The following is a 22,567-nucleotide window of genomic DNA, read 5'->3' as shown; positions in this document are numbered from 1 at the left end:
CTGGATGCCTTTCTAGAAGATACGTCTCTCCTTTCCTCTTTCCTCCATCTTCCTCCTCCTCCTCCTCTCTCCCTCACTGCACAATTTATTGAAATCAGTACAACTGTAATATAAGCATCACTGGATCTGATGCATGGGTGGATATTCCAGTATTCCACTGCCATTATAAGGATGATATGGCTCAAAATATCTATTACCCAGATTAGCAATTGTTTAGTGACATTAACAGGCTCTTACACATTAGTTCATTAGAAAAAGTTTCATGAGGCTGTTTTTCTTTTTCTTCTCTTTTTTCAAGCTAAAGATAATTTATACTGCAAAACTGAGATAGGTTAGTATCAGTGACACAGACAGGTCAACAATAGCTTTCAGAATCTCAGATTGAACCAGTGGATTGTAACTATGGCACATTAACTGAATTTTCCCTGGAGAAAATGTGCACTAATTATATTAGAGTGCTTCTATATTTGGTATGTGACAATGCTTTTAATGCCTTCAGTTTATACTGCCCATGTCATTTTCTTGTGACTTTAACCTGCTTTTTCACTCTTGTTTTAATAATGTCAAATGTATGGAAGCTTTGGGATCAGTGTGTTAAGTCTTTGATGATGAACCATCAAGAGCAAACAAGTTTCTCAAGCCCCATTTCTCTGATACAGTATCTGGAATTCCTGAAGGAAAGTTATGAGGGGTTAGTCTGTGGGAGTAGGGTAAGAGTGAAATCTATTGTACAAGGTTTTAGAGAAGATTATGTATTTTGATATAATAACAGCTATAGTGAACAGTCAATGGGTTAAGCTTCTGTGAAGTGATATGTTTGCATCATTTCAAAAGAGAATTTTGATCCCAAGATAACTTCCCTGTTTAAGGTGTACTATGCAACTGTCATTTTTGTACAATTTTTGATATTTTATTCATCATCTTGTGAGTTCAAAGAGAGAAAGAGGTAGTCAACTTCCTCAAGAATGACTTGACTATGTGTAGAACATATACTATTTTATTCTTAGCAAACCATATTGTATACATTCTCTCAAATATCAAAATGTTATAGAATGAAAACAGTTGGGTTATGTTCTAGTGTGTTACTCCTGTTTAGATCTAGGTGAATAACTGATTTCTCAGTTTACTGGAAGCTCTGAAAATTTGAAAAAGAAATGTAATTCATCTGGAAGAGGAGAGGAAAGTGATTGTGGTGATGCCTCCTTTGTAATCTTTATGCAGTGTTTAGGGCACTCACATGAGATACGAGAGACTTGGGTTCAGTTCCCTCCTCTGCCTGATGTAGAGTGGAGATTTGAATTTGGGTTTCTCATCTTTCATATGAGTGCTCTAGCCTCTAGGCTAGGCAATATTCTGGACCAATATTCTCAATCTCGCCTGTGGCCACTGTTCCACTGTGTATAATTAAATAGTAATTGGAGCAGGGACGTTAATTTGGGTCTCCTACCTTCCAGGTGACTTCCCTAACACCCAAAATGGAATACCTTTAATAAGAGACACGGAGGGAGACCATCCCAGACTACCTTACAGCCCAGGGATTAGGGCATTCTTTTGCGATGTGAGAAACACAAGTTTAAATACCTGCTTCACATCACGCAGAAGGAGTAATTAAACCCAATACTCCCACATTCCAGTTGAGTGCCTGTACCACTGGTTATATGGGAGGCAATGCCACTTGAAAAATTTCACCTAGCTCTACTTATCATTGATATTATTAAGACAGATAGATTGGTATAATGCATGAAGGGTCAGAAGAAGACCAGTGCAACATTTGAGTCCTCAAGGTTGGATTTAAATAGGACACAACAGCACATAGGCCTTATCTTGGTCTTCTGCATAGGGATGAATTTCACGCAACAACATCAGAATATACCCTAATGTTGATTCAATGATATTTTTTACTGTAGATAATCTGAGGAAAGAGTTATTACCAGTATAAAATCACTAATACTAGATTCATAGATTCATAGATACTAAGGTCAGAAGGGACCATTCTGATCATCTAGTCCGACCTCCTGCACAGCGCAGGCCACAGAATCTCACCCACCCACTCCTATGAAAAACCTCACCCATGTCTGAGCTATTGAAGTCCTTAAATCATGGTTTAAAGACTTCAAGGAGCAGAGAAGCCTCCCTCAAGTCAACCATGCCCCATGCTACAGAAGAAGGCGAAAAACCTCCAGGGCCTCTCCAATCTGTCCTGGAGGAAAATTCCTTCCCGACCCCAAATATGGCAATCAGCTAAACCCTGAGCATATGGGCAAGATTTACCAGCCAGATACCCAGGAAAGAATTTTCTATAGTAACTCAGATCCCATCCATCTAATATCCCATCTCAGGGGATTTGGCCGATTTACCCTGAATATTTAAAGATCAATTACTTACCAAAATCCCATTATCCCATCATACCATCTCCTCCATAAACTTATCGAGTAGAATCTTAAAACCAGATAGACCTTTTGCTCCCACTGCTTCCCTTGGAAGGTTATTCCAAAACTTCACTCCTCTGATGGTTAAAAACCTTCGTCTGATTTCAAGTCTAAACTTCCTGGTGGCCAGTTTATATCCATTTGTTCTTGTGTCCACATTGGTGCTGAGCTGAAATAATTCCTCTCCCTCGCCTATATTTATCCCTCTGATATATTTATAGAGAGCAATCATATCTCCCCTCAACCTTCTTTTAGTTAGGCTAAACAAGCCAAGCTCCTTAAGTCTCCTTTCATAAGACAAGTTTTCCTTTCTTCGGATCATCCTAGTAGCCCTTCTCTGTACCTGCTCCAATTTGAATTCATCCTTTTTAAACATGGGAGACCAGAACTGCACACAGTATTCTAGGTGAGGTCTCACCAGTGCCTTGTATAATGGTACTAAAACCTCCTTATCCCTACTGGAAATGCCTCTCCTGATGCATCCCAAAACCGCATTAGCTTTTTTCACAGCCATATCACATTGGCAGCTCATAGTCATCCTATGATCAACCAATACTCCAAGGTCCTTCTCCTCTTCCGTTACTTCTAATTGATGCGTCCCCAACTTATAACTAAAATTCTTGTTATTAATCCCTAAATGCATAACCTTACACTTCTCACTATTAAATTTCATCCTATTACTATTACTCCAGTTTACAAGGTAATCCAGATCCTCCTGTATAATATCCCGATCCTTCTCCGAATTGGCAATACCTCCCAGCTTTGTATCATCTGCAAACTTTATTAGCACACTCCCACTTTTTGTGCCAAGGTCATTAATAAAAAGATTAAATAAGATTGGTCCCAAAACCGATCCCTGAGGAACTCCACTGGTAACCTCCCTCCAACCTGACGGTTCGCCTTTCAGTAGGACCCGTTGCAGTCTCCCCTTTAACCAATTCCTTATCCACCTTTTGATGTTCATATTGATCCCCATCTTCTCCAATTTAACTAATAATTCCCCATGTGGCACGGTATCAAATGCCTTACTGAAATCTAGGTAAATTAGATCCACTGTATTTCCTTTATCTAAAAGATCTGTTACTTTTTCAAAAAAGGAGATTACGTTGGTTTGGCACGATCTACCTTTTGTAAAACTATGTTGTATTTTGTCCCATTTACCATTGACTTCAATGTCCTTAACTAATTTCTCCTTCAAAATTTTTTCCAGGACCTTGCATACTACAGATGTCAAACTTACTGGCTTGTAGTTACCCGGATCACTTTTTTTTCCTTTCTTAAAAATAGGAACTATATTAGCAATTCTCCAATCATTCGGTACTATTCCTGAGTTTACAGATTCATTAAAAATTCTTGCTAATTGGCTTGCAATTTCAGGTGCCAATTCCTTGGATGAAGATTATCTGGGCCCCCCGATTTATTCCCATTAAGCTGTTTCAGTTTCGCTTCTACCTCTGATATGGTAATATCTACCTCTGTATCCTCCTTCCCATTTGTCATGCTACCATTATCCCCAAGATCCTCTTTAGCCTTATTAAAGACTGAGGCAAAGTATTTGTTTAGATATTGGGCCATGCCTAGATTATCTTTAACCTCCACTCCATCCTCAGTGTTAAGCGGCCCCACTTCTTCCTTCTTAGTTTTCTTCTTATTTATATGGCTATAGAACCTTTTACTATTGGTTTTAATTCCCTTTGCAAGGTCCAACTCTACTCGACTTTTAGCCTGTCTCACTTTATCCCTACATGTTCTGACCTCAATTAGGTAGCTTTCCTTGCTGATCCCTCCCATCTTCCACTCCCTGTATGCTTTCTGCTTCTTCTTAATCACCTCTCTAAGATGCTTGCTCATCCAGCTTGGTCTACAACTCCTTCCTATGAATTTTTTCCCCTTTCTTGGGATACAGGCTTCCGATAGCTTCTGCAGTTTTGATTTAAAGTAATCCCAGGCCTCCTCTACCTTTAGATCCATAAATTCTTCAGTCCAATCCACTTCCCTAACTAATTTCCTTAATTTTTGAAAGTCAGCCCTTTTGAAATCAAAAACTCTAGTTGCAGATTTATTTTTGTTAATCCTTCCATTTAGTTTGAACTGAATTAGCTCATGATCACTTGAGCCAAGATTGTCCCCTACAACCATTTCTTCTATGAGGTCCTCGCTACTCACCAAAATTAAATCTAAAATGGCATCCCCTCTAGTCGGTTTAGCAACTACTTGATGAAGGAATCCATCAGCTATCGCATCTAGGAAAATCTGAGCCCTATTATTATTACTAGCACTGGTCCTCCAGTCTATATCTGGGAAGTTAAAGTCTCCCATGATCATGCAGTTTCCATTAGTATTTACTTGATTAAAGACATTAAAAAGGGCTCTATCCATATCCAAATTAGATCCCGGAGGTCTATAGCACACCCCAAGCACTATCGTAGGAGAGGCTTTACTAGTTTTCTTCCCCAATGTAATTTTTGCCCAGACGGACTCTCTCTTATCCATTGCATCGCTTCTTATTTCTTTACATTCTACCTCATCATTGATATACAATGCTACTCCACCCCATTTACCTTTGCTTCTGTCTGTCCTAAACAGCACATACCCTTCAATACCTGTAGTCCAGTCATGACTACTATTCCACCATGTTTCTGTTATCCCTATAATATCTGGTTTCACTTCCTGTACCAGTAGCTCTAGTTCCTCCATTTTGTTACCTAGGCTCCTCGCATTGGTGTACAAACATCTTAATTTTTGCTGTTTGGCCTCGCTCACATTTTGTACCCTATTAGGCACAGTCATTCTACAGCCAGTATCACCTATTAGACTAGTATCCACACCGCCCTCGCTCCTTATATACATTCTCCTACCCACGGCTGTATCCTTTCTTACTTCATCTTCTTCCCTCTCAATGCTAAAATCTGGTGTGGAGATTTTCTGGACATCTCCCATCCATCTCCCCCCAATTCCTAGTTTAAAGCTCTCTTTATCAGTTGTGCCAGCCTCGATCCTAGAAGTCTATTTCCTTCCCTACTCAGATGAAGTCCATCCCGAGAGAACTGACCTTTGTCCGTGAATGCCTCCCAGTGGCCATACATCCCAAAGCCCTCCTTATAGCACCACTGCCTAAGCCATCTGTTGACAGTCATAATCTTGTCACACCTTTGTTGCCCTTCTCTAGGAACAGGAAGGATCCCGCTAAAGATCACCTGAGCCTCAATTTCCTTAAGCGTCTTCCCCAGTCTAGCATAGTCTCCCTTAATACTTTCCAGCGAGAATCTAGCCGTATCATTTGTTCCCACATGAAGGATAATTAGGGGATTCTTTTCCGCTCCCTTTAGGATCCTTTTCAACCTCAGGTCTACATCCCGTATCTTAGCACCTGGAAGACAGCACACCCTTCTATTCTCAGGATCAGCTCTATTTACAGGCCTGTCTATTCTTCTCAATAAAGAGTCCCCGATCACATAGACCTGCCTTTTCCTGGTGACAGTGCTATTCTCCAGTCTCTCCCCGGTTCCCTCTGGCTACTACAAGACTCGTTTCAGAGTTAAGGCAAAAGTTGCAGTCTTAACCTACTTGGTTTTAGCTCTTACTGTATGTACAGTGCACTAATTAACTGAGGAATGATTTTTTTGAGTTTAATTTTACAGGATGAGCTAATCTGTGTCATGACGTGACTACATTATGCTGCGATACAACACACATCGCTGAAAAAGATCACTACATTATGATGTAGAGTGATGAAGTTTCATAAAAGTCTCATGCAATGTTATGGCATGGTGATATGTTGCTGGCCCAGTTTCAATTTAATGAAGTTAAAGTTGTTCTTCAAACTATTAAAATATTATCGTTGACACTGAGGTATGGCAGAAAATGAGATGTTGGAAATTTTTCCATGGAAAGGCAAAAAGCATATTATATAAAGTTTAATTTGAGAGGCAGGCAGAATCACACCCACAATCCCTTTGGTGCTGATAACCTTCTGCTCTCTACTATTGAGTATACAGTTAACATTTAATGATAGCAGAAGCAGCTGTTTCTGTTATTTCAGCTGCATGTCAACTCCTTTTCACTTTACTAAAAAGTTATAAATTCTTTAAAAGGATAACACTGTCAGCTGCTATATTTGTATTACATAGTCAGTATTCATAGGCAAGAGAACCCTAATGTAACCTTTAAGATGGTTGTACACATCTTGGTACATCTTGTTACAAATAAAGTGGAGATGTTTTTTTCATTAGTTATAGAAACTAAGCCAAGATCACAGGTCATGAAAAAGTGATGCGAACGACAAAGAGAATTTTGAGTGACTGTTTTGGAGAGTATTGTCAGCTATGTAAGATCATTGTCTGTAATGTACCAATAAAACAATCGAATTCTTGGTTACAAATATTAGTTTTTTCAATTAGATTTTTAAATTTACCCTTTTTGTGTTTAAAGATGTCATAGGTAACTGCTTTATGGTTCTTGGAATAACACTTGCATGTTCTAATACAGTTCAGCAGGATGTAGCCACCATATTTTGACATTCCATTTGTTTGAAAGGACATTCTTCAGAATTGAGGCTGTAGTTTTAAATATGCAAATACTCTGTCAGTTTGTCAGATGCTCTTGCCTTTCTGGAGCTCCTCCCTCCCCTACTGTCCACTGGAAGAATTTGGAAGACACTCCACAAGGAAATATCTCCTTGGATATGTGTCTCTAAGACTGGTTCTCACAGGCTGCAGAACTTGTGTATGCTCTCTTTACTCCTCTCCATTGTTCTGTTATCTTCCTGCTCTCACCCTGTCCCTGAACCCATTATGGGGTTTTGTTTGTTTGTTCATTTCATATCAGATAGTTACTAGAGCTGGTGGAGAATTTTCTGTCAAAATGTTTTTGACAGAAAATGCAGTTTTTGCATAATGAAATTTTCCAGAAGAAAATTTCAAGTTTGTAGAAACTTTTCAATTTTCCATTGGATGGATCAATTCTCAGGATTTTGTTTGTCAAATTGAATCTGATCTTTTTGTTTTGGTCAGTTTCACATGAAATTGTCTGCTGGAGATGCCATGGTGCCTTTTGGGAGTTGTAATTCTGGTGATACATGCCCCATTCTCCCTTTGGTCTACCTTGTTAGTCTACACGTCCCATGATGCACTGCCATCTCCCCCAGGTTGACTCACTGTGATGTGTCATGAGGGAGATAGTCTGGCTAGGGAACTGAGCCCATAGAGAAGAGTGGGGGCACGTGGCACCAGAATTATAACTCCCATGAGATCCTAGCTCAACTCAGGCAATATTGAACTGTCTCTAAATGGTTTTAAACCTCAAACAAATTAATTACATATCACCACTGATTTCTAAGGGCCTGATATTCAGAACTTGCAAATATATGGATGAAGGATTTCCAACCCATTAAATTATGTTCTTATTTGTGTCTAAAGATGATTCAAGGTTCTCTAGAAACAATTTGTTTCCTGATGGTGCACCAGTTTTAAGGAGGCTTAAATGTAAACAGTATTTTCAAGCTAAATCCAAATTTGCTGTTGTATTAACTTGAAAATGAAGATATCTCATGGAAAAACGTTTTCTTTGGTCTGCCTGCTGACCCTTCACTGAAGGATAGTTAAGACTTTTATTTAAAATTAACGTATTCTGTCTAAGGGTTAATCCTACAATGAGAGGCACACAGGCAGAATCCTTTGCCCAGTTACAGCCCCACTGAAATCTATGGTCAAATAATCATTTCCTGACAGTATACAGTTTATTGAAATTATCCTGCACACAGGGATTTGCCTGCAGGCATGTCATTGCATGATCGGGGCCTTATTATCTGATACCCTGTAAGGAAACTGAAGTTGAGAAGAATGACAAAAATAATAGTAATGAAGAATTGCATTTTTTCCCTTCCTGAAATATTACAGAACAGTGCTTAAACTAACACAGTCCAAAAAGTTCTCCTTTGCTCCAAGATACTTTAACTGGATTTGTTTCAGTCTGCTTTCCTAGCTCATCAAAAGAAAGAATACAGTCCTGGAATGCTTGCTTCCGTTGTTGGCCATATATTAATATGTGATTGCAGTATTTTCTTATTCATGTACAATAAATGAATACAAGGAAAACTGAAATATTTTCATTTAGTTTCATCTTCTGAGCAATGTACCTGTGAAGCAGGGAGGCTATCTGTTGTACAATTTATTGATCTTTTTTGTTGTCCCTCTTTTTTGTTGATTCAAAATGCTTTAAGTACATGAGACTTGCTAGCAGAAATTCAGTTTAAATTGTACACTAAAGGAAATTATTACTTGCCCATTGTTTCATCTAAGCAGAAATTTGAAAACAGCTACTTATGACCTTGCCTCTGAGTTCTGAAAGACATAAGCAATCTTGCGAAATATTATATATATTTTAAAAAGTAATTTATCCACATTTTGCATATTCTCTGATTTGTGTATAGAGGTTGAATATCTCTCGATGTACTCTTAGCTAAATTTAAGTATTTAACCTTTACTTAACTGAAGTTATTGGCCCCTTGTATGTTTGTGGTTGACATTTTGCATGTGCACAATCCCTTTTAAAGTTAATGGGAGTGTGAGATATACACTCCCATTAACTCTAAAGGGGATTGTGCACACATAGGTACGAAGGGGGGATATAGAATGCAGTCTTGTCATCTCTATTTCTTTCAGTGTTTTACTTCTTGCCAAAAGGTAAGTTAATAAATAAAAAGAACAATTATAATTAATAAAGTGTTTTACTCCTGGGGGAATTCTGCACCAAAATATTAAAAATTCTGCGCACAATATTTTAAAATTAATCAAAATTCTGTGAATTCTATTTGTCACAATAACACTATATAATCATGGCCGTTTCAATTATTTTGGTAATTTATTTCAAAGTACCTGTCAGCAAGTATGTCTGTAATCATACAGACACATAAAAAAATTCCCCTAGGAGTAGAGGGTTAAGGAAACCCTAAAACAACCCAGATCCTGTTTCTCTGCCCCCGCCACAAGTCCAGCTGTAGGCCCCCTGGCCGATACACTCACATCCCTGCCCCTCCCAGAGTCCAGATGCTGCCCCCTCCTCAGCCCAGACACTCACATCCCCTACCTTCCAGAGCCCAGGGAACCAGAGGGAGAAACAGCCTGATGCTGGCTCTAAAAATATGGTCTGAACCATATGTTTCAAACAAATAGATGTAGTTTAATTTATTAATTATTTACATTAAACCATTTCACCATGGGCCACAATAAATATATGCTCAACCCAACACTTGTATTTCTATCCCTACAAACAAACAAGCTAAAAAGAAAATATATATTTCCTTCCACAGTCAAGAATGTTGCTTACTAAAGTTAATATTTTTGAGGGAGAATGCTACTCACTGGTTGCATAATAGGCATGGAGCATGCTTTCATAACAACTGTTGGACTGATTGCTTTTGGATACATCATATCAGAGCTCCAAAATACAGTGCTGCTATGAACTTTGAAAGAGTCCCAAAAGTCTAAGGAATGTGTTACTTCTGGTTGAAATTCCCCCAGTGCAGAAGGATCAATATGCCTTTTAAATTCCATTAAGTCTGAGGAACAGATTTTGGTGTTACATATGGGCAATAATTATTTTCAGTAGGGAATAAGCAGCCCAGGTGAATTTTTAAGAAACAAAGATGCAAACCCTGTTTTCTTTTTCAGTGTCTTGTGTAGTCATTTACACCAGTGCAAAATGGGTGTAAAAATGTTAGCAAATCATAGTTTTCCATCAGATCAGTAGTAGCATTTGATATATACTTTTCACTCACTTTGCAGTGTTATAAATGACTATGGGCCATTTTATACCATGAGCTATTAAACAGAATTTCTCAAGGATTTCAGTGGAAACATCTGCTCAAGAACTAATGGTGCAATACTGAGTTAGGCACCAGTTGTGCCTTAAAATACCACCTCTGCCTTAGATTTTACATACTCTCTACAATCTGTAATTACTTTTTCAAACTAAAATCACAAATGCTTTATGGTCACAAGTCATCCTTCTTTATTAATTCTTAGATCTGAGCCTGTGCTGCACAAGCAGAGACACATCACTTCAAGAACTCCAGCTGATACAAAGCCTGAAAATTTCTAAGGCATTACTCCTTTGAAGTCCTGCAAGACATGTATGTAACTGTGGTCATCTTCTTGTCTCTCTTTTAGGATATGATATTTGTAGCTCTCAGAAGGTCTGATTATACATATAAGTAAAACTCTTGTGCTTTACAAAGCACATATCCTTAGACCTATGAAAAACTAATAGTTTAAAAATGGTATGAAAAAATCATCCAATAATAATATGATTTTTCTAAATTTCCTATACCCATTTTCTTTCTTTAAATAAAACATGAGAAGTAGATCAGATGTCCTTTAACTTCTCAGTGCAGTGGGGTAAAAATATTAATAGCATTCTTTCCAGATGACACTAAACTGGAGGAGAGGTAGATACACTGGAGGGTAGGGATAGGATACAGAGGGACCTAGACAAATTAGAGGATTGGGCCAAAAGAAATCTGATGAGGTTCAACAAGGACAAGTACAGAGTCCTGCACTTAGGACTGTAAGTGTCCCATGCACGCTACAGACTAGGGACCGAACGGCTAGGCAGCAGTTCTGCAGAAAAGGACCTAGGGGTTACAGTGGATGAGAAGCTGGATATGAGTCAACAGTATGCCGTTGTTGCCAAAAAGGCCAAAGGCATATTGGGCTGCATCAGTAGACACATTGCCAGCAGATCGAGGGACGTGATTGTTCCCCTCTATTCAACATTGGTGTGGCCTCATCTGGAGTACTGAGTCTAGTTTTGGGCCCCACACTACAAGAAGGATGTGGAAAAATTGGAAAATGTCCAGTGGAGGGCAACAAAAATGATTAGGGGACTGGAACACATGATTTATGAGGAGAGGCTGAAAGAACTGGGATTGTTTAGTCTGTAGAAGAGGAGAATGAGGGGGGATTTGATAGCTGCTTTCAACTACCTGAAAGGGGGTTCCAAAGAGGATGGATCTAGACTGTTCTCAGTGGTAGCAGATGACAGAACAAGGAGTAATGGTCTCAAGTTGCAGTGGGGGAGGTTTAGGTTGGATATTAGGAAAAACTTTTTCACTAGGAGGGTGGTGAAACACTGGAATGTGTTACCTAGTGAGGTGGTGGAATCTCCTTCCTTAGAAGTTTTTAAAGTCAGGCTTGACAAAGCCCTGGCTGGGATGATTTAGTTGGGGACTGGTCCTGCTTTGAGCAGGGGGTTGGACTAGATGACTTCCTGAGGTCCCTTCCAACCCTGATATTCTATGATTCTATGATAACTTTCACTTGTCTTCTCAAAAGCTGGGTGGAATCCTTTATTGGTGTCAGCACTTGCAGGTTTGTAACCACTGAAGATTTTTCCTGCTGTTGTCCCTTCACCTCCCAAATCTCCTCTCACACATGCACACACAGGAAAAAATACTTCTTCTCAAGGCAGAGTCTGGTAATGAATGACAGCTGTGGGGAGTCAACAGTATAGAGGGAAAATATGCTTTAAATTCAGGAGGGCACTATGACTCAGTAAATCTAAGATTCAAAGTAATTATCCACTTTCACTAAGTGTTCTCATTTTTAATATCTACTTGGCAACAGTCATTAAATTAGGCAAAGAACTTTGAAGTAGGAATCTTATGAAATAGAACAGGGAGGGAAGGACAGGAATAGGATGCTGGATTTTGGGAATTAAGTGGGCTTTGGAGTTAGCTGCTTGCTCTCCTTTTTGCCTAGGGTACAGGCTTCCAATTAATGACTGATGTCTTAGTCCTCATCCATGTTCTTAACTGCTCTGCTCCATTTTTGTTGTTTGACTCAGCCAGCTCAGTGCAGGCAGGAATAGAGAGGACTTGATCTGTGAAATTCCAGAAGACATCCAAAGGATCAAATGGGCTTTTGAAGTCTTCTGTTGTTTTGTTTTTTGAGAGAAATCACGGTGACCTTCCTGACACAAGTGTACACCTGGTATGAGGTATCACTATTATACCTCAATTTCATCTAAATTGCACTCCTCCTAAAAGAGAAAAACCTCTCTTCTGTGGATCACTTCTTTCATAAATGTTTGGATATTACAGGCAGAGAAATTTAGCTATCCTGGAAACATTCATAAAGCAGTCATTCAGAAAAAATGTCTTAAATGTAAGAACACTTGGACAATGGAACAGACTACCTAGAGAGGTTGTGGAAGCTTTTTCACTGAAGGTTTTAAAAAGGAGGTAGGATTGCTATCCATCTTGGATGGATTAGACACAACAAATCCTGCATCTTGGCAGGGTTTTCGATTAGAATGACCCTTCTAACCTTATGATTCTATAAAAGCATTAGGGCAAAGCTCCCAGCGTACTTCTGGGGCAGAAAATAAAGAAGCTGATTTAATTTCTAAATTTGAATTCTCTAAATATGTATGTTTTAAAAGAGAAAAACAACCACTGTCCATGCAAGTCCTTCATGCATTTTCACTCCTCAACCAGTTTCATAGGATTACAAACTCTGCTAATACTCTACGTCATGGTGATGCTAAAGATATATATAAACATGAAGGTGGGCATTTCTACATGTCATACATGCACAGTGAAAAAGCTTTAACCTTGAGCAAATCAAATTGAAAGGGAAAAAAAGGGCGGGGGGAGAATGGAGGGAATAAAGAGAGACTTTTTGGACTCGGTCAGTGTAAACATTCATTATTCATCAGAAAAGAACACTAGTTGAAATCCAAGTGGAATTTATTGTTCACATTAAGTGTCAGAGCTACTTGAAGTTAATGTAGGCTGATGAAAACCAGTTACATTCATTCCTCTCTTGGTTTTTAAAAGAACATTCCTTGTGCTGCAGTTTTCTGTCTAGTTCTGATCCACCTTCAATGTTGATTCCCTGGGAGAAGCAAAGTTTCCCTTCTTATACTCTAGGTAAGTCACAGATATATTGTAGACCTGTTCAAAGAGACACAACTATGAGGTTCTTAAGGATAGCTTTCCTTCTTCATTCTTACCCCTTTGTGTTTTTTACAGTCAAACATCTCATCATATTTAATAAAAATCGATAGTTTGGGTAGTTCGCTAATAAAAATATTCTTCAGCTTGAAGGCATTATATTTCTCTCTGTTGGGCTCTTATGTAGACATTTTGGCTCAGATCTTCAAAGATATTTAGGTTCCTAATTTCCATTGAAATCAAGTTAGGGAATTACGAGCCTACATATTTTTGATGATCTGGGCCTTTAAGCCTCATTTCCGCACTATATAAAGTCAGGTGTTCTAGTATGCTCATCTATACATTTGGATGCTAGCATAGCATTATACTCTGTTGTTCATGTAACAATATGCCAAACGTTGTTCTTGGAGAGGTGTTTTATATCAGTATGACCCACTGTAATGTAAATACAATATACTGTGCTAGCCATATTGAAATGGACTACACAGTTTCCTTGTCATCCTCTTACGCTTCCATAGCTGAAATGGATGATGAGAGCTAGAAAATTTCTCTTTCTCTCTGCCCATCTCCCCCTTTTCACAGATTGAAATGTCCCTTTTTTTGTCCATTATCTCAGAGAAGAGAGATCCGAAATTCTCTATTTAAAGCACGCTCACCATGCCAGGCAGAAAAGATGAAATAATAAAAAATAAGTATTCCTTAATTAAATTACAAGGTGTCTACTTGACTTTCTGCTCCTCTGCTATAGGCCATGTGTGCCCTTGTCACAGCAAGTTCAACTGGATATCCATGAGGAGGAATAATTAGCAGATGTGCATCAAACACAAACATGAACAAAGATTTAGAAATACAAAAATAGATTAAGTTAACAAAACTCATAAAATTCTCTAACTATATGCCAGTAAGTTGTTACCTAAAATTTATTACAGATTCTTACCTTACATTTTGGATTCATATAACTGAGCTAATATTTAGGACAAGAAAACCCTGGTGTCTTGCTTTCACATTTTAATTCAGAATTCTAGGGCCAGACCCTCAACTAGTGTAAACTGGTGACTATTGACTTCAGTAAAGCTATGCTGTCTTACATCAGCTGAAGATCTTGCCCTGAGTTATAAATCAGAACTATGTTTCCTTTAGTTTTATGTAGTTGTAATGCAAGAACTACTTAGTCACGCTAGTGGAAACAATGGATATGACATTGGAGCTTCCATTAAAGCTGTTATACCTTAACTGTCCAGTTAACTCATGTCACTGCTCTATGGAAAGTTTGGCCTTTAGCTGGTGTTTAATGTCTCAGTTGCCAACATAAAAGTGCAGGCTATGAAACATAATGTGATATGAAATGTGTGTGAGAAAGAGAGACAGGTTGACTACGTATTGTATGTAGCCCTCTGGAAGCACTATTTATATTTATTAGCTATCCTGGAAACATTCATATTAACATAATAATAAAATATTTACGCAGGTAGCTTTCAACTCTCCCCAGCAAACTGCCAGTTGGTTTTATGTCTTAAGCAATAATAGCTATCCTTCCCCTTTCACTTCAGTCAGTTATCAGTCGTTTAGAACTGCCGTTCCATCCATCTTTTCTGACAGTTTCATTACTCTTCCCTTTACTCTTCTTGGTTCACTGTAATGCAGGGTGGTTTGGATACAGTTAGTACTTCTTCCCAGGAATTATTTTGCCAAGTCCTTCCCCAGATTGGCGAATGGTCAAGAAACAAAGAAGACAGTAGCAAACTTAATACTGGGGTTACTGTAAATATGTATCGTTTGATCACTTTTTATGGGCATTGGAAGAACTATATGGACATCAACCCTTCAGGAGAAAAGTCAGATAAAATATACTACTAGATGTGTAGTGCTGTTATTTCTTCCTTTGAAATTTCATGATAATTGCTCCCAATTTATAGAAGATGTCCTGTTCTTGTATGTTGAAGAAAAGCTCTTTCCAAGGGACTATATTAAAAAAGGCTCTAACACCTCAAGGATTTTATCTATGTCCTTATAGTTAATGTTATCTCTTGTTATAGTTCCTTGTTGCAAGTAACAGTCAAGGGCCATACCAAAAGCTTGACTTATTTTTAAATTGTTTTAACAGAGCAAGGAATGTCTTCTTCATCTTTCAAACTTCACTTCCTATAGGGAGCACAAGTTCACTCTCTCGGATACCTGCTCCAGTGATCAGCAGTGGAGATGGCATGACACTTGCTTGCAAGTTGGTCAGGTCTTTGCCTTGTCAAAGATAATGGCCTACACAGGGGTTTTGCAGCACTGCACAACCTCTTTCAGATTTCCAAGACAGATTGTGCTTCAGGGAAGGCACAATCCTTCAACAGGTTTAACAGCTTGCAGGGGGAATGCACCTGCTGCCTTGATGTTTAGGAGTGTGCAGCATATAAACTTTCAGCTCTGTAGGCTGGGGGCAGAAAGCAGGAAAACAGCTATGTGATAAGGCGTAAAGGCACTCTGGTATGTAAAGCGTTATTGGGTTCCTGCCTATTGCATAGCTGATATAGGTGGGATTGTGAAAGGAGAGGGGAAGCTGGTACAATGGAGGCTTCCATAGGATAAGGCTGCCATCCTCTCAACTGACCAAAGCTGGAAAGGCCTCAGATGGTTATCATCTAGTAGCTTGAGTTGATTTAAGATATGAAAGAAAGAAATGGGAAGTTACCTCTAGCTGGGACTTCTCTTTCCCAAGCCGGTGAGTCTACAGGGTGCATTTGGGATGATTTGTATCCTGAGGAGCATTGGAAGCGAGCAGTCCCTGCAGATCATTGTTTGAAGGGCGAACACAAGGGAGAAAAACTCCTTGTACCTCTCTCCTTCCCAGTCCAATTTACCCATACAAGGGCCAGAGACAATAAGACCAAATTATTGCAGGGAAAGTTTTGCCTGAGTACACTGAGGTTTAAATTCAGTGGGAATGGTGGGTGCTCAGACCCTCAGGATCAGGCCCTAATACTTGAAATTTCACTAACAAAAATAGCATATTTAATTTCCAGTTAGCTTAGACGAACAACAGGAGCACAGAGGGGGGAAGTGTGCCAGATACATGTTACTGGTATATGTCCCATAGCTGCCTATACTCAACTATAATACTTTTTCTACCTTGGAAAAGTTCCTGATTTGAATAATATCTCAGAAATTAAATGACTGGATTCATTATATTTAAAGGAAAACTATTTTAATCAAATATGAAGGGGAATAAGAAATCTGTTATGATTTGACTCTCTTGTATCAAAGTCCAAATTACAGCTTGTGTCAAAAGTGCAGGTTATGCAATTATATGTACAGTGCAGGAAACAGAAGAGTAGGAGAGATAATAAGAATGAATCTTAGGACTTGACTTGAATCTGACAAGGGAACTAATTTGCTGGAAATCTGTAAGAAAGAATAGAGCTTGCCAAACATTTAATTTAAATAAAATGAAGAAAGATTGAATTGAAAGCTCTAAAGCAGCAATTACTACTAATTATCAGGACTTGCTGATTTAATTGTATATGTAACCAAAATTAATGCTAACAAGTCATACTGGCCCTTTGGTACAGGCAAAGTGGGCGATGTAGCTATGGGAGAGAAAAAGATGTGAGCAGACCCTCAAGATGGTCAATTAACAAGGGAGGAAAAATAACACTTGAAGTGGTGAGAGAGTGGCCTATTACAGACAGTTGACAAGAAGGTGTGAGTAACAGTAGGTAGAAATTAATATTGGGGAAGTTAAATTTAGGTTTTGTAATGACCCAACCACTCCCAGTCTCTATTCAGACTGTCCAGTTTGGCACATGATATCATATATCAAATTGGTAGATGAGGAGGGGAACAAGCCCTTGATGGTGTGGCTGATGTGGTTAGGTCCTATGATGGTGTCTCTTGAATAGATATGTGGACAAAGTTGGCACCAGGGTTTGTAGCAGGGTTTGGTTCCTCGGTTGGTGTTTTTGTTGTGTGGTGTGTAGTTGCTGCTGGGCTGGGGGGCTGTCTGTAAGTGAGGACTGATCCCTCAGTCTCATAGACCTTGGTAGACAGACCAGTCTCTATGCAAAAGAATAAATGGATATAAATCTGACATCAGGAATCATAACATTCAAAAACCAGTAGATGAACATTTCAATCTCTCTGATCACTCAATAACAGACCTAAAAGTGGCAATTCTTCAACAAAAAAACCTTCAAAAACAGACTTCAGCTTGAAGTTGCAGAACTGGAATTAATTTGCAAATTGGATACCATCAGATTAGGCCTGAATAGAGACTGGGAATGGTTGGGTCATAACAAAACCTAAACTTAACTTCTAATACTAATTTCTCCCTACTGTTACTCATACCTTCTTGTCAACTGTCTGTAATGGGCCACTCTCTCACCACTTCAGAAGTTATTTTTCCTCCCTTGGTATCCTGCTATTAATTGATTTATCTTGTTAGACTGACCTCACACTTGGTAAAGCAACCTCCCATCCTTTCATGGATTATACCTGCCCCTGTATTTTCACTCCATGCATCCAATGAAGTAGCTTCTACTCTAAAAAAGCTTATGCCCAAATAAATTTGCTAGTCTCTAAGGTGCCACAAGGACTCCTCGTTGTTTTTGCTGATACAGACTAACACGGCTACCACTCTGAAATAAATAACTGGCTACCTCTGTTAGGTGACAGCCCATACATGTACAGCTGGACCAGTTATTACAAACCATCCCAGTACAGTAACTACTTAACTCTTTTAGTGTTTTGTTCAACATGTGAATTTACCAAAGGCTAAATTCCAACTCAGCAAAAAGTGATTAGTATTAGGCATTAGCATTTTATGATTTGAAATACATGGGTGTAATTCTTATTTCACACAATTGATTTTAATGATGTTACACCTGAGTTACCCTAATGTTGGTAAGATCAAAACTGAACCCGTTGTTTTTTAGTGTGCAAGAACACAAGAAGGACACAAAACATCCTTTTGAAAAATAATTGTCAAGGATAAGTGCCTGGTAGGTTGACTTGTACCAGAGTGTATTATAAGATGCATCACTTTTCACCTTGCCTACTCTAATTGTCTCTTCTGTCTTTTTAGAAAATGCAAGTTAGAACTGAAACAGCTTGCAGGTTCAGAATTTTAAAATTCCCAACAGAAAGCCTTTTGACAAATAAATACAAATGCTTTATTACACTGGGAAGGGAACATATATGATGTATTGTGTGATGTTTCATTGAGGTCGTGACTTACAAAATTCTTGTCATGATTATCACTTTGCATAGGGGAATCTGTTGACACCTAGTGCTAATGACTTGCATTTAATAACCTACAGCTTTGCTTCTTTATTGAAATAGCTGTCAATATGTGAATAACTGTGGGTTACAGGTAGATGAATATTTGCTCTTTTAAGCCAGAGGAGCTGTGTTTCTTCTCCCCAGAAGACGTATGTTCCAGGCTTACTCATGTGGTTTCCTCATGGGTGCACTCCACTGCTGTTTCAGAGACATGCTTTATGTTGCCTTATGTACCTTGAAACACTCAAACATACAATTTAGTCAGCTAGGCCCCATTTAAGCTCTGATTTTCAGATCCAAGCACCCACAGCTCCAAACACAGTCAATGGGAGCTTCAAGTGTTCAGCACCTCTGAAAATTAGTCCAAAGATATCTCTGATTTGATTCCCCAAAAACTGAGACCTCCTAGAATTAGAGACCACTTTTGCAAATGTTGACCTTAAGTTAGTGTCTAGCTTTTAAGCAGATTGTATCAAAAAGGACAAGAACTCTCTAAGTTCCAAATACTTTAATCCTTATTCAGCAGAGCTATTTTAGGTATATCCATCTTCCTGTGCCAAGCAGAAGATTTTTGCATTAAAATAGCTATGTACAGTATTAAAACCTTAGGCATTGTCCGTCATCTATTATTCTTTTCTCTCTCTCTCTGCCTTCCACTCCCTTATCAGGTGCTTGATAAATCCTGGTGCTGCTAATACTGTAAAATCTCCCAAATCCATCCCTTCCTCTCTTACCTGCTGCTAAAATTCTCCTCCATGCCTTGATTTTCTCTTGCCATGAGCACTGTAAATTCCTCTTTTATAGCTGATCCTGTCTGCTGTGTCTTCTCTTCAATCTATCCAAAATGGCACAGCTAAAGCCCTCTACTGGTGCCAATGTGCTGATGATGTTGCCCTTTCCTCCTGGAATCCCATCAGATCCTTTCACTGGCTTCCTGTTTCTTACTGCATCAAATAATTTATTGTCACAGCCCAACATAATCTTGACCTCACCTGTATTTAATCTCTCCATTCATTTCCTCCTGTTCTTCTCTACTTATTCTAATGCTTTTTTCTTTGTGTCCTTTTACTACTCCAAGCTAGTCTTTGGGCCTGCAAATCACACAACCTACGATCTACTCGATCTGGGATAGCAAACGGATCTATCTCTGAAGCGAGAGACTAGGGGGCACTAAAGCTCCCACCCAGCATCCAAAAATGCTAAGACTGGCTTTGGCTTCTTTGCCATTTTCTACTTTGTGCTTGTTTTCTTTCACACTGCCTCTGACGCTTGGAACAGCCTCCTGCTTCGAGTAATGCTTGTCTATTCTCTTTTAAGTTCATCCTTAACACCACTCATTTCTGTGCTGTTTTTCTCCAGATTGCCTCTCTGGCATAAATATTCAAAAGGCTGCCCCGTGTTTAAGATGCTCAACTCTGTATAACTGCAGAAGGTTATTTATCTTATGAAAATAAGAAAATACCATTTGGCTTTTCCAGTCAGAAAGAACATATGACAGATGGAGAGAGACAGTAATTGATGGGGCTGTTTAATACTAAATGATGTGGCAGGAAATAAATATCCCCTGTTCTGGATCAGAAGCTTTTTAAACAGAGCATGTGTGCCATATTATGTGGCTGTTTCTTAACAAAATCCTAAATCAGGAGAAACTCATCTGGATTTGGGTTCAGTTGTAAACATAAAACACAGACCAGGTTCACTGAAAGGTTCAAGAATTTGCAGCTAACCTGGGCTGATTTTTCAGGTGAAACTCAAGCCAGTTATTGTTTTTGGTAGAAAACATGATGAGAGAAGTAATGTAAATGGGAATACAGACCTTGTATACATTTTAATTATTTTTCTTTTTAAAATAGGTTTCATCTTGGTAAGTTTTAAATTAGCTTTTCTCTGTCAACATGAAGAACCCAGAAGAGAGAAACTTTCTGAGTTTTAACCAAGTTCCCAAATAGAAATATGGCTGTAAATTATTGTGTTTGTGAGTAGAACAACAACCTTGGTCATAAGATGTCCATGTTTATTTTAATTTTGGTGGTGGATGAATGTTGAGTTGCTGGTTGTTGCATTTCCAAGACTAATCACTTTAGGGAGAGGAAGTCAACACACCAGCAACCAGACCACTCCAGCCTTTGTCCAGTCTTCATGCAGCCAAAGAAGAACTGCTATCAAGAATTTCTGTGCCAGCAACATCATCTGGTTCCTTGATTGCAGTTCCAGCTTCTATTCCACGAGAGTCTAGAAAATTGAGAGCTGAAGAGTTTGAAACCGCCCTCTAACCTCAAAGATCTATTTTTTCCTTTTTACTGTTTTTGTTTTTATTAGCTGAGAGACAGCCTTTTTATATTTTTTTGGGGTATGAGAGTATGGTTGTATGTATGAATGTCTGTCTATAAAGTCCACATTGGGAACATGCCACACACAGAAAATGATCTAGGTTTTAACTGGCTTAAGTGTTATCTCATAAAAAAAATCATTAGTGTATGTTCTGTATTTAAACCGTTATATATAAATATTGGTACATAAGTTGTCAAACTTCCACTTAAGAAAAAAAGGTTGTATTAGTCTGTCCCATATCTGTTGAGTAGGGAAGAAAGGGTTTAGACCTCATGCAACAATTGAAATCAAAGGAATAAGCTTTATAATTGGCACTAAGATTATGGTTCAGACATTGGATAATTTGGTTTCAGTATTAAGATATTTTACCATCTCCCAGTTATAGCTTTGATTGTCTTTGGTAAACTTCTTTAGCTGGGATTTATAATCAGATGGACAGCAATCTCCTTAGATCTCTTCTTCAGAATTATAAGAGTTGATTATCTGTTGTATTAATCTAGTGATTTAACCAGTCTGATAATTTAATCTAATATTGAGACTATCTTGTTGATTTGGCCTTGATTTGATAGTTGTATTGCTGAATTCTTAGTTTAGTTTAGTAGCATTAATAATAGCTTAGCTTTGAAGAAATATTTTCTTGATTTTGTTTTTGTTGAGTAGTTTTAATAAAATGTATAAAGCTGATATTGAGTCACATTTCTTCCAATAAGCAACATGGGTCCAGAACCTTTGGGAACATGGGTGGATATCAGCCATTAACCTAAAAGCCTGACCAACTCCCCACTAATTAACTTTTGCATTTTAGGGCCCGTATGAACTGGGGATAATTGTGCTAATGTAGCTAATGTTGCAGCAGTGTAAAAAGGGGCTTGCACAGATGCAACTAACCTCAGTTTGAAATCAGTGCAAGGGTGGTGGTGCACATTTGTACAAGTATATCTGTAGAATACAGTCAGGCATTTAAGTCTACAGTCAATTTCTAACTGGAATCAGGCAATTCTTGGGGACACTGGAAATGTTTTGCTTTTAGTATTTGTGTTCATGTGAACCTGAAATTCCAAGTGAAGGCGAAGGAGTGCAGACAAAAAACTGAGAACAGATTGTAAGGAAGAACTGAAGCCAAAACTATTGTGTTGAGCACAGCTATGCCTACACCTACAACACATCAAATTTGATTTAGAGAGTTGTCTCTCCAATTGATATTAATAGCAATTACATACACAAAATTAAATGCAGAATAATAAACCCTAGGAAGGAAAGAAAGCATGTGGAGTATTCTTAAGGCAACACGTCTTTTCTAACAGGATTAAAAAGCTACACAGATTCATTGAAAAATATTTTTAAGAACTGCACCAGGTTTAACTTTAAAAATTTAGGAGCGAAAATCCCTGGATTAGAGGGATAAAATCCTCTCAAGAAAGAAGGCTGTCACAGCCTATCCACAGCACTTTTATCCTCCTCAAAATACCCTCCCTGCACGCTCTCCCTTTTCTTTTTCTTGTTAGTAAGTTAGTGGATCTCGGGAACAAGAGAAAACTGAAAGAAGCTGTCAGGAAAGGCAAAACAGATCAGTAATTTAGACTTCTTA

General features: G+C 38.5%; 1 long non-coding RNA gene across 1 annotated transcript; it reads left to right on the top strand.

The window, feature by feature from the left end:
- The first annotated feature begins 573 nt into the window (after nt 1-573).
- Nucleotides 574-21,504, top strand: LOC122455575. The gene is made up of 3 exons (XR_006273869.1): nt 574-710; nt 10,454-10,560; nt 20,502-21,504. It is a non-coding gene; the product is annotated as an uncharacterized LOC122455575 (long non-coding RNA).
- The last annotated feature ends 1,063 nt before the right edge of the window (nt 21,505-22,567 follow it).

Source organism: Dermochelys coriacea, chromosome 8, assembly GCF_009764565.3.
Source record: "Dermochelys coriacea isolate rDerCor1 chromosome 8, rDerCor1.pri.v4, whole genome shotgun sequence".
In the NCBI taxonomy this organism is placed as follows: domain Eukaryota; kingdom Metazoa; phylum Chordata; order Testudines; family Dermochelyidae; genus Dermochelys; species Dermochelys coriacea.
The sequence above is the reverse complement of the archived record's forward strand: the minus strand, read 5'-3'. Positions and strand labels throughout refer to the sequence as shown.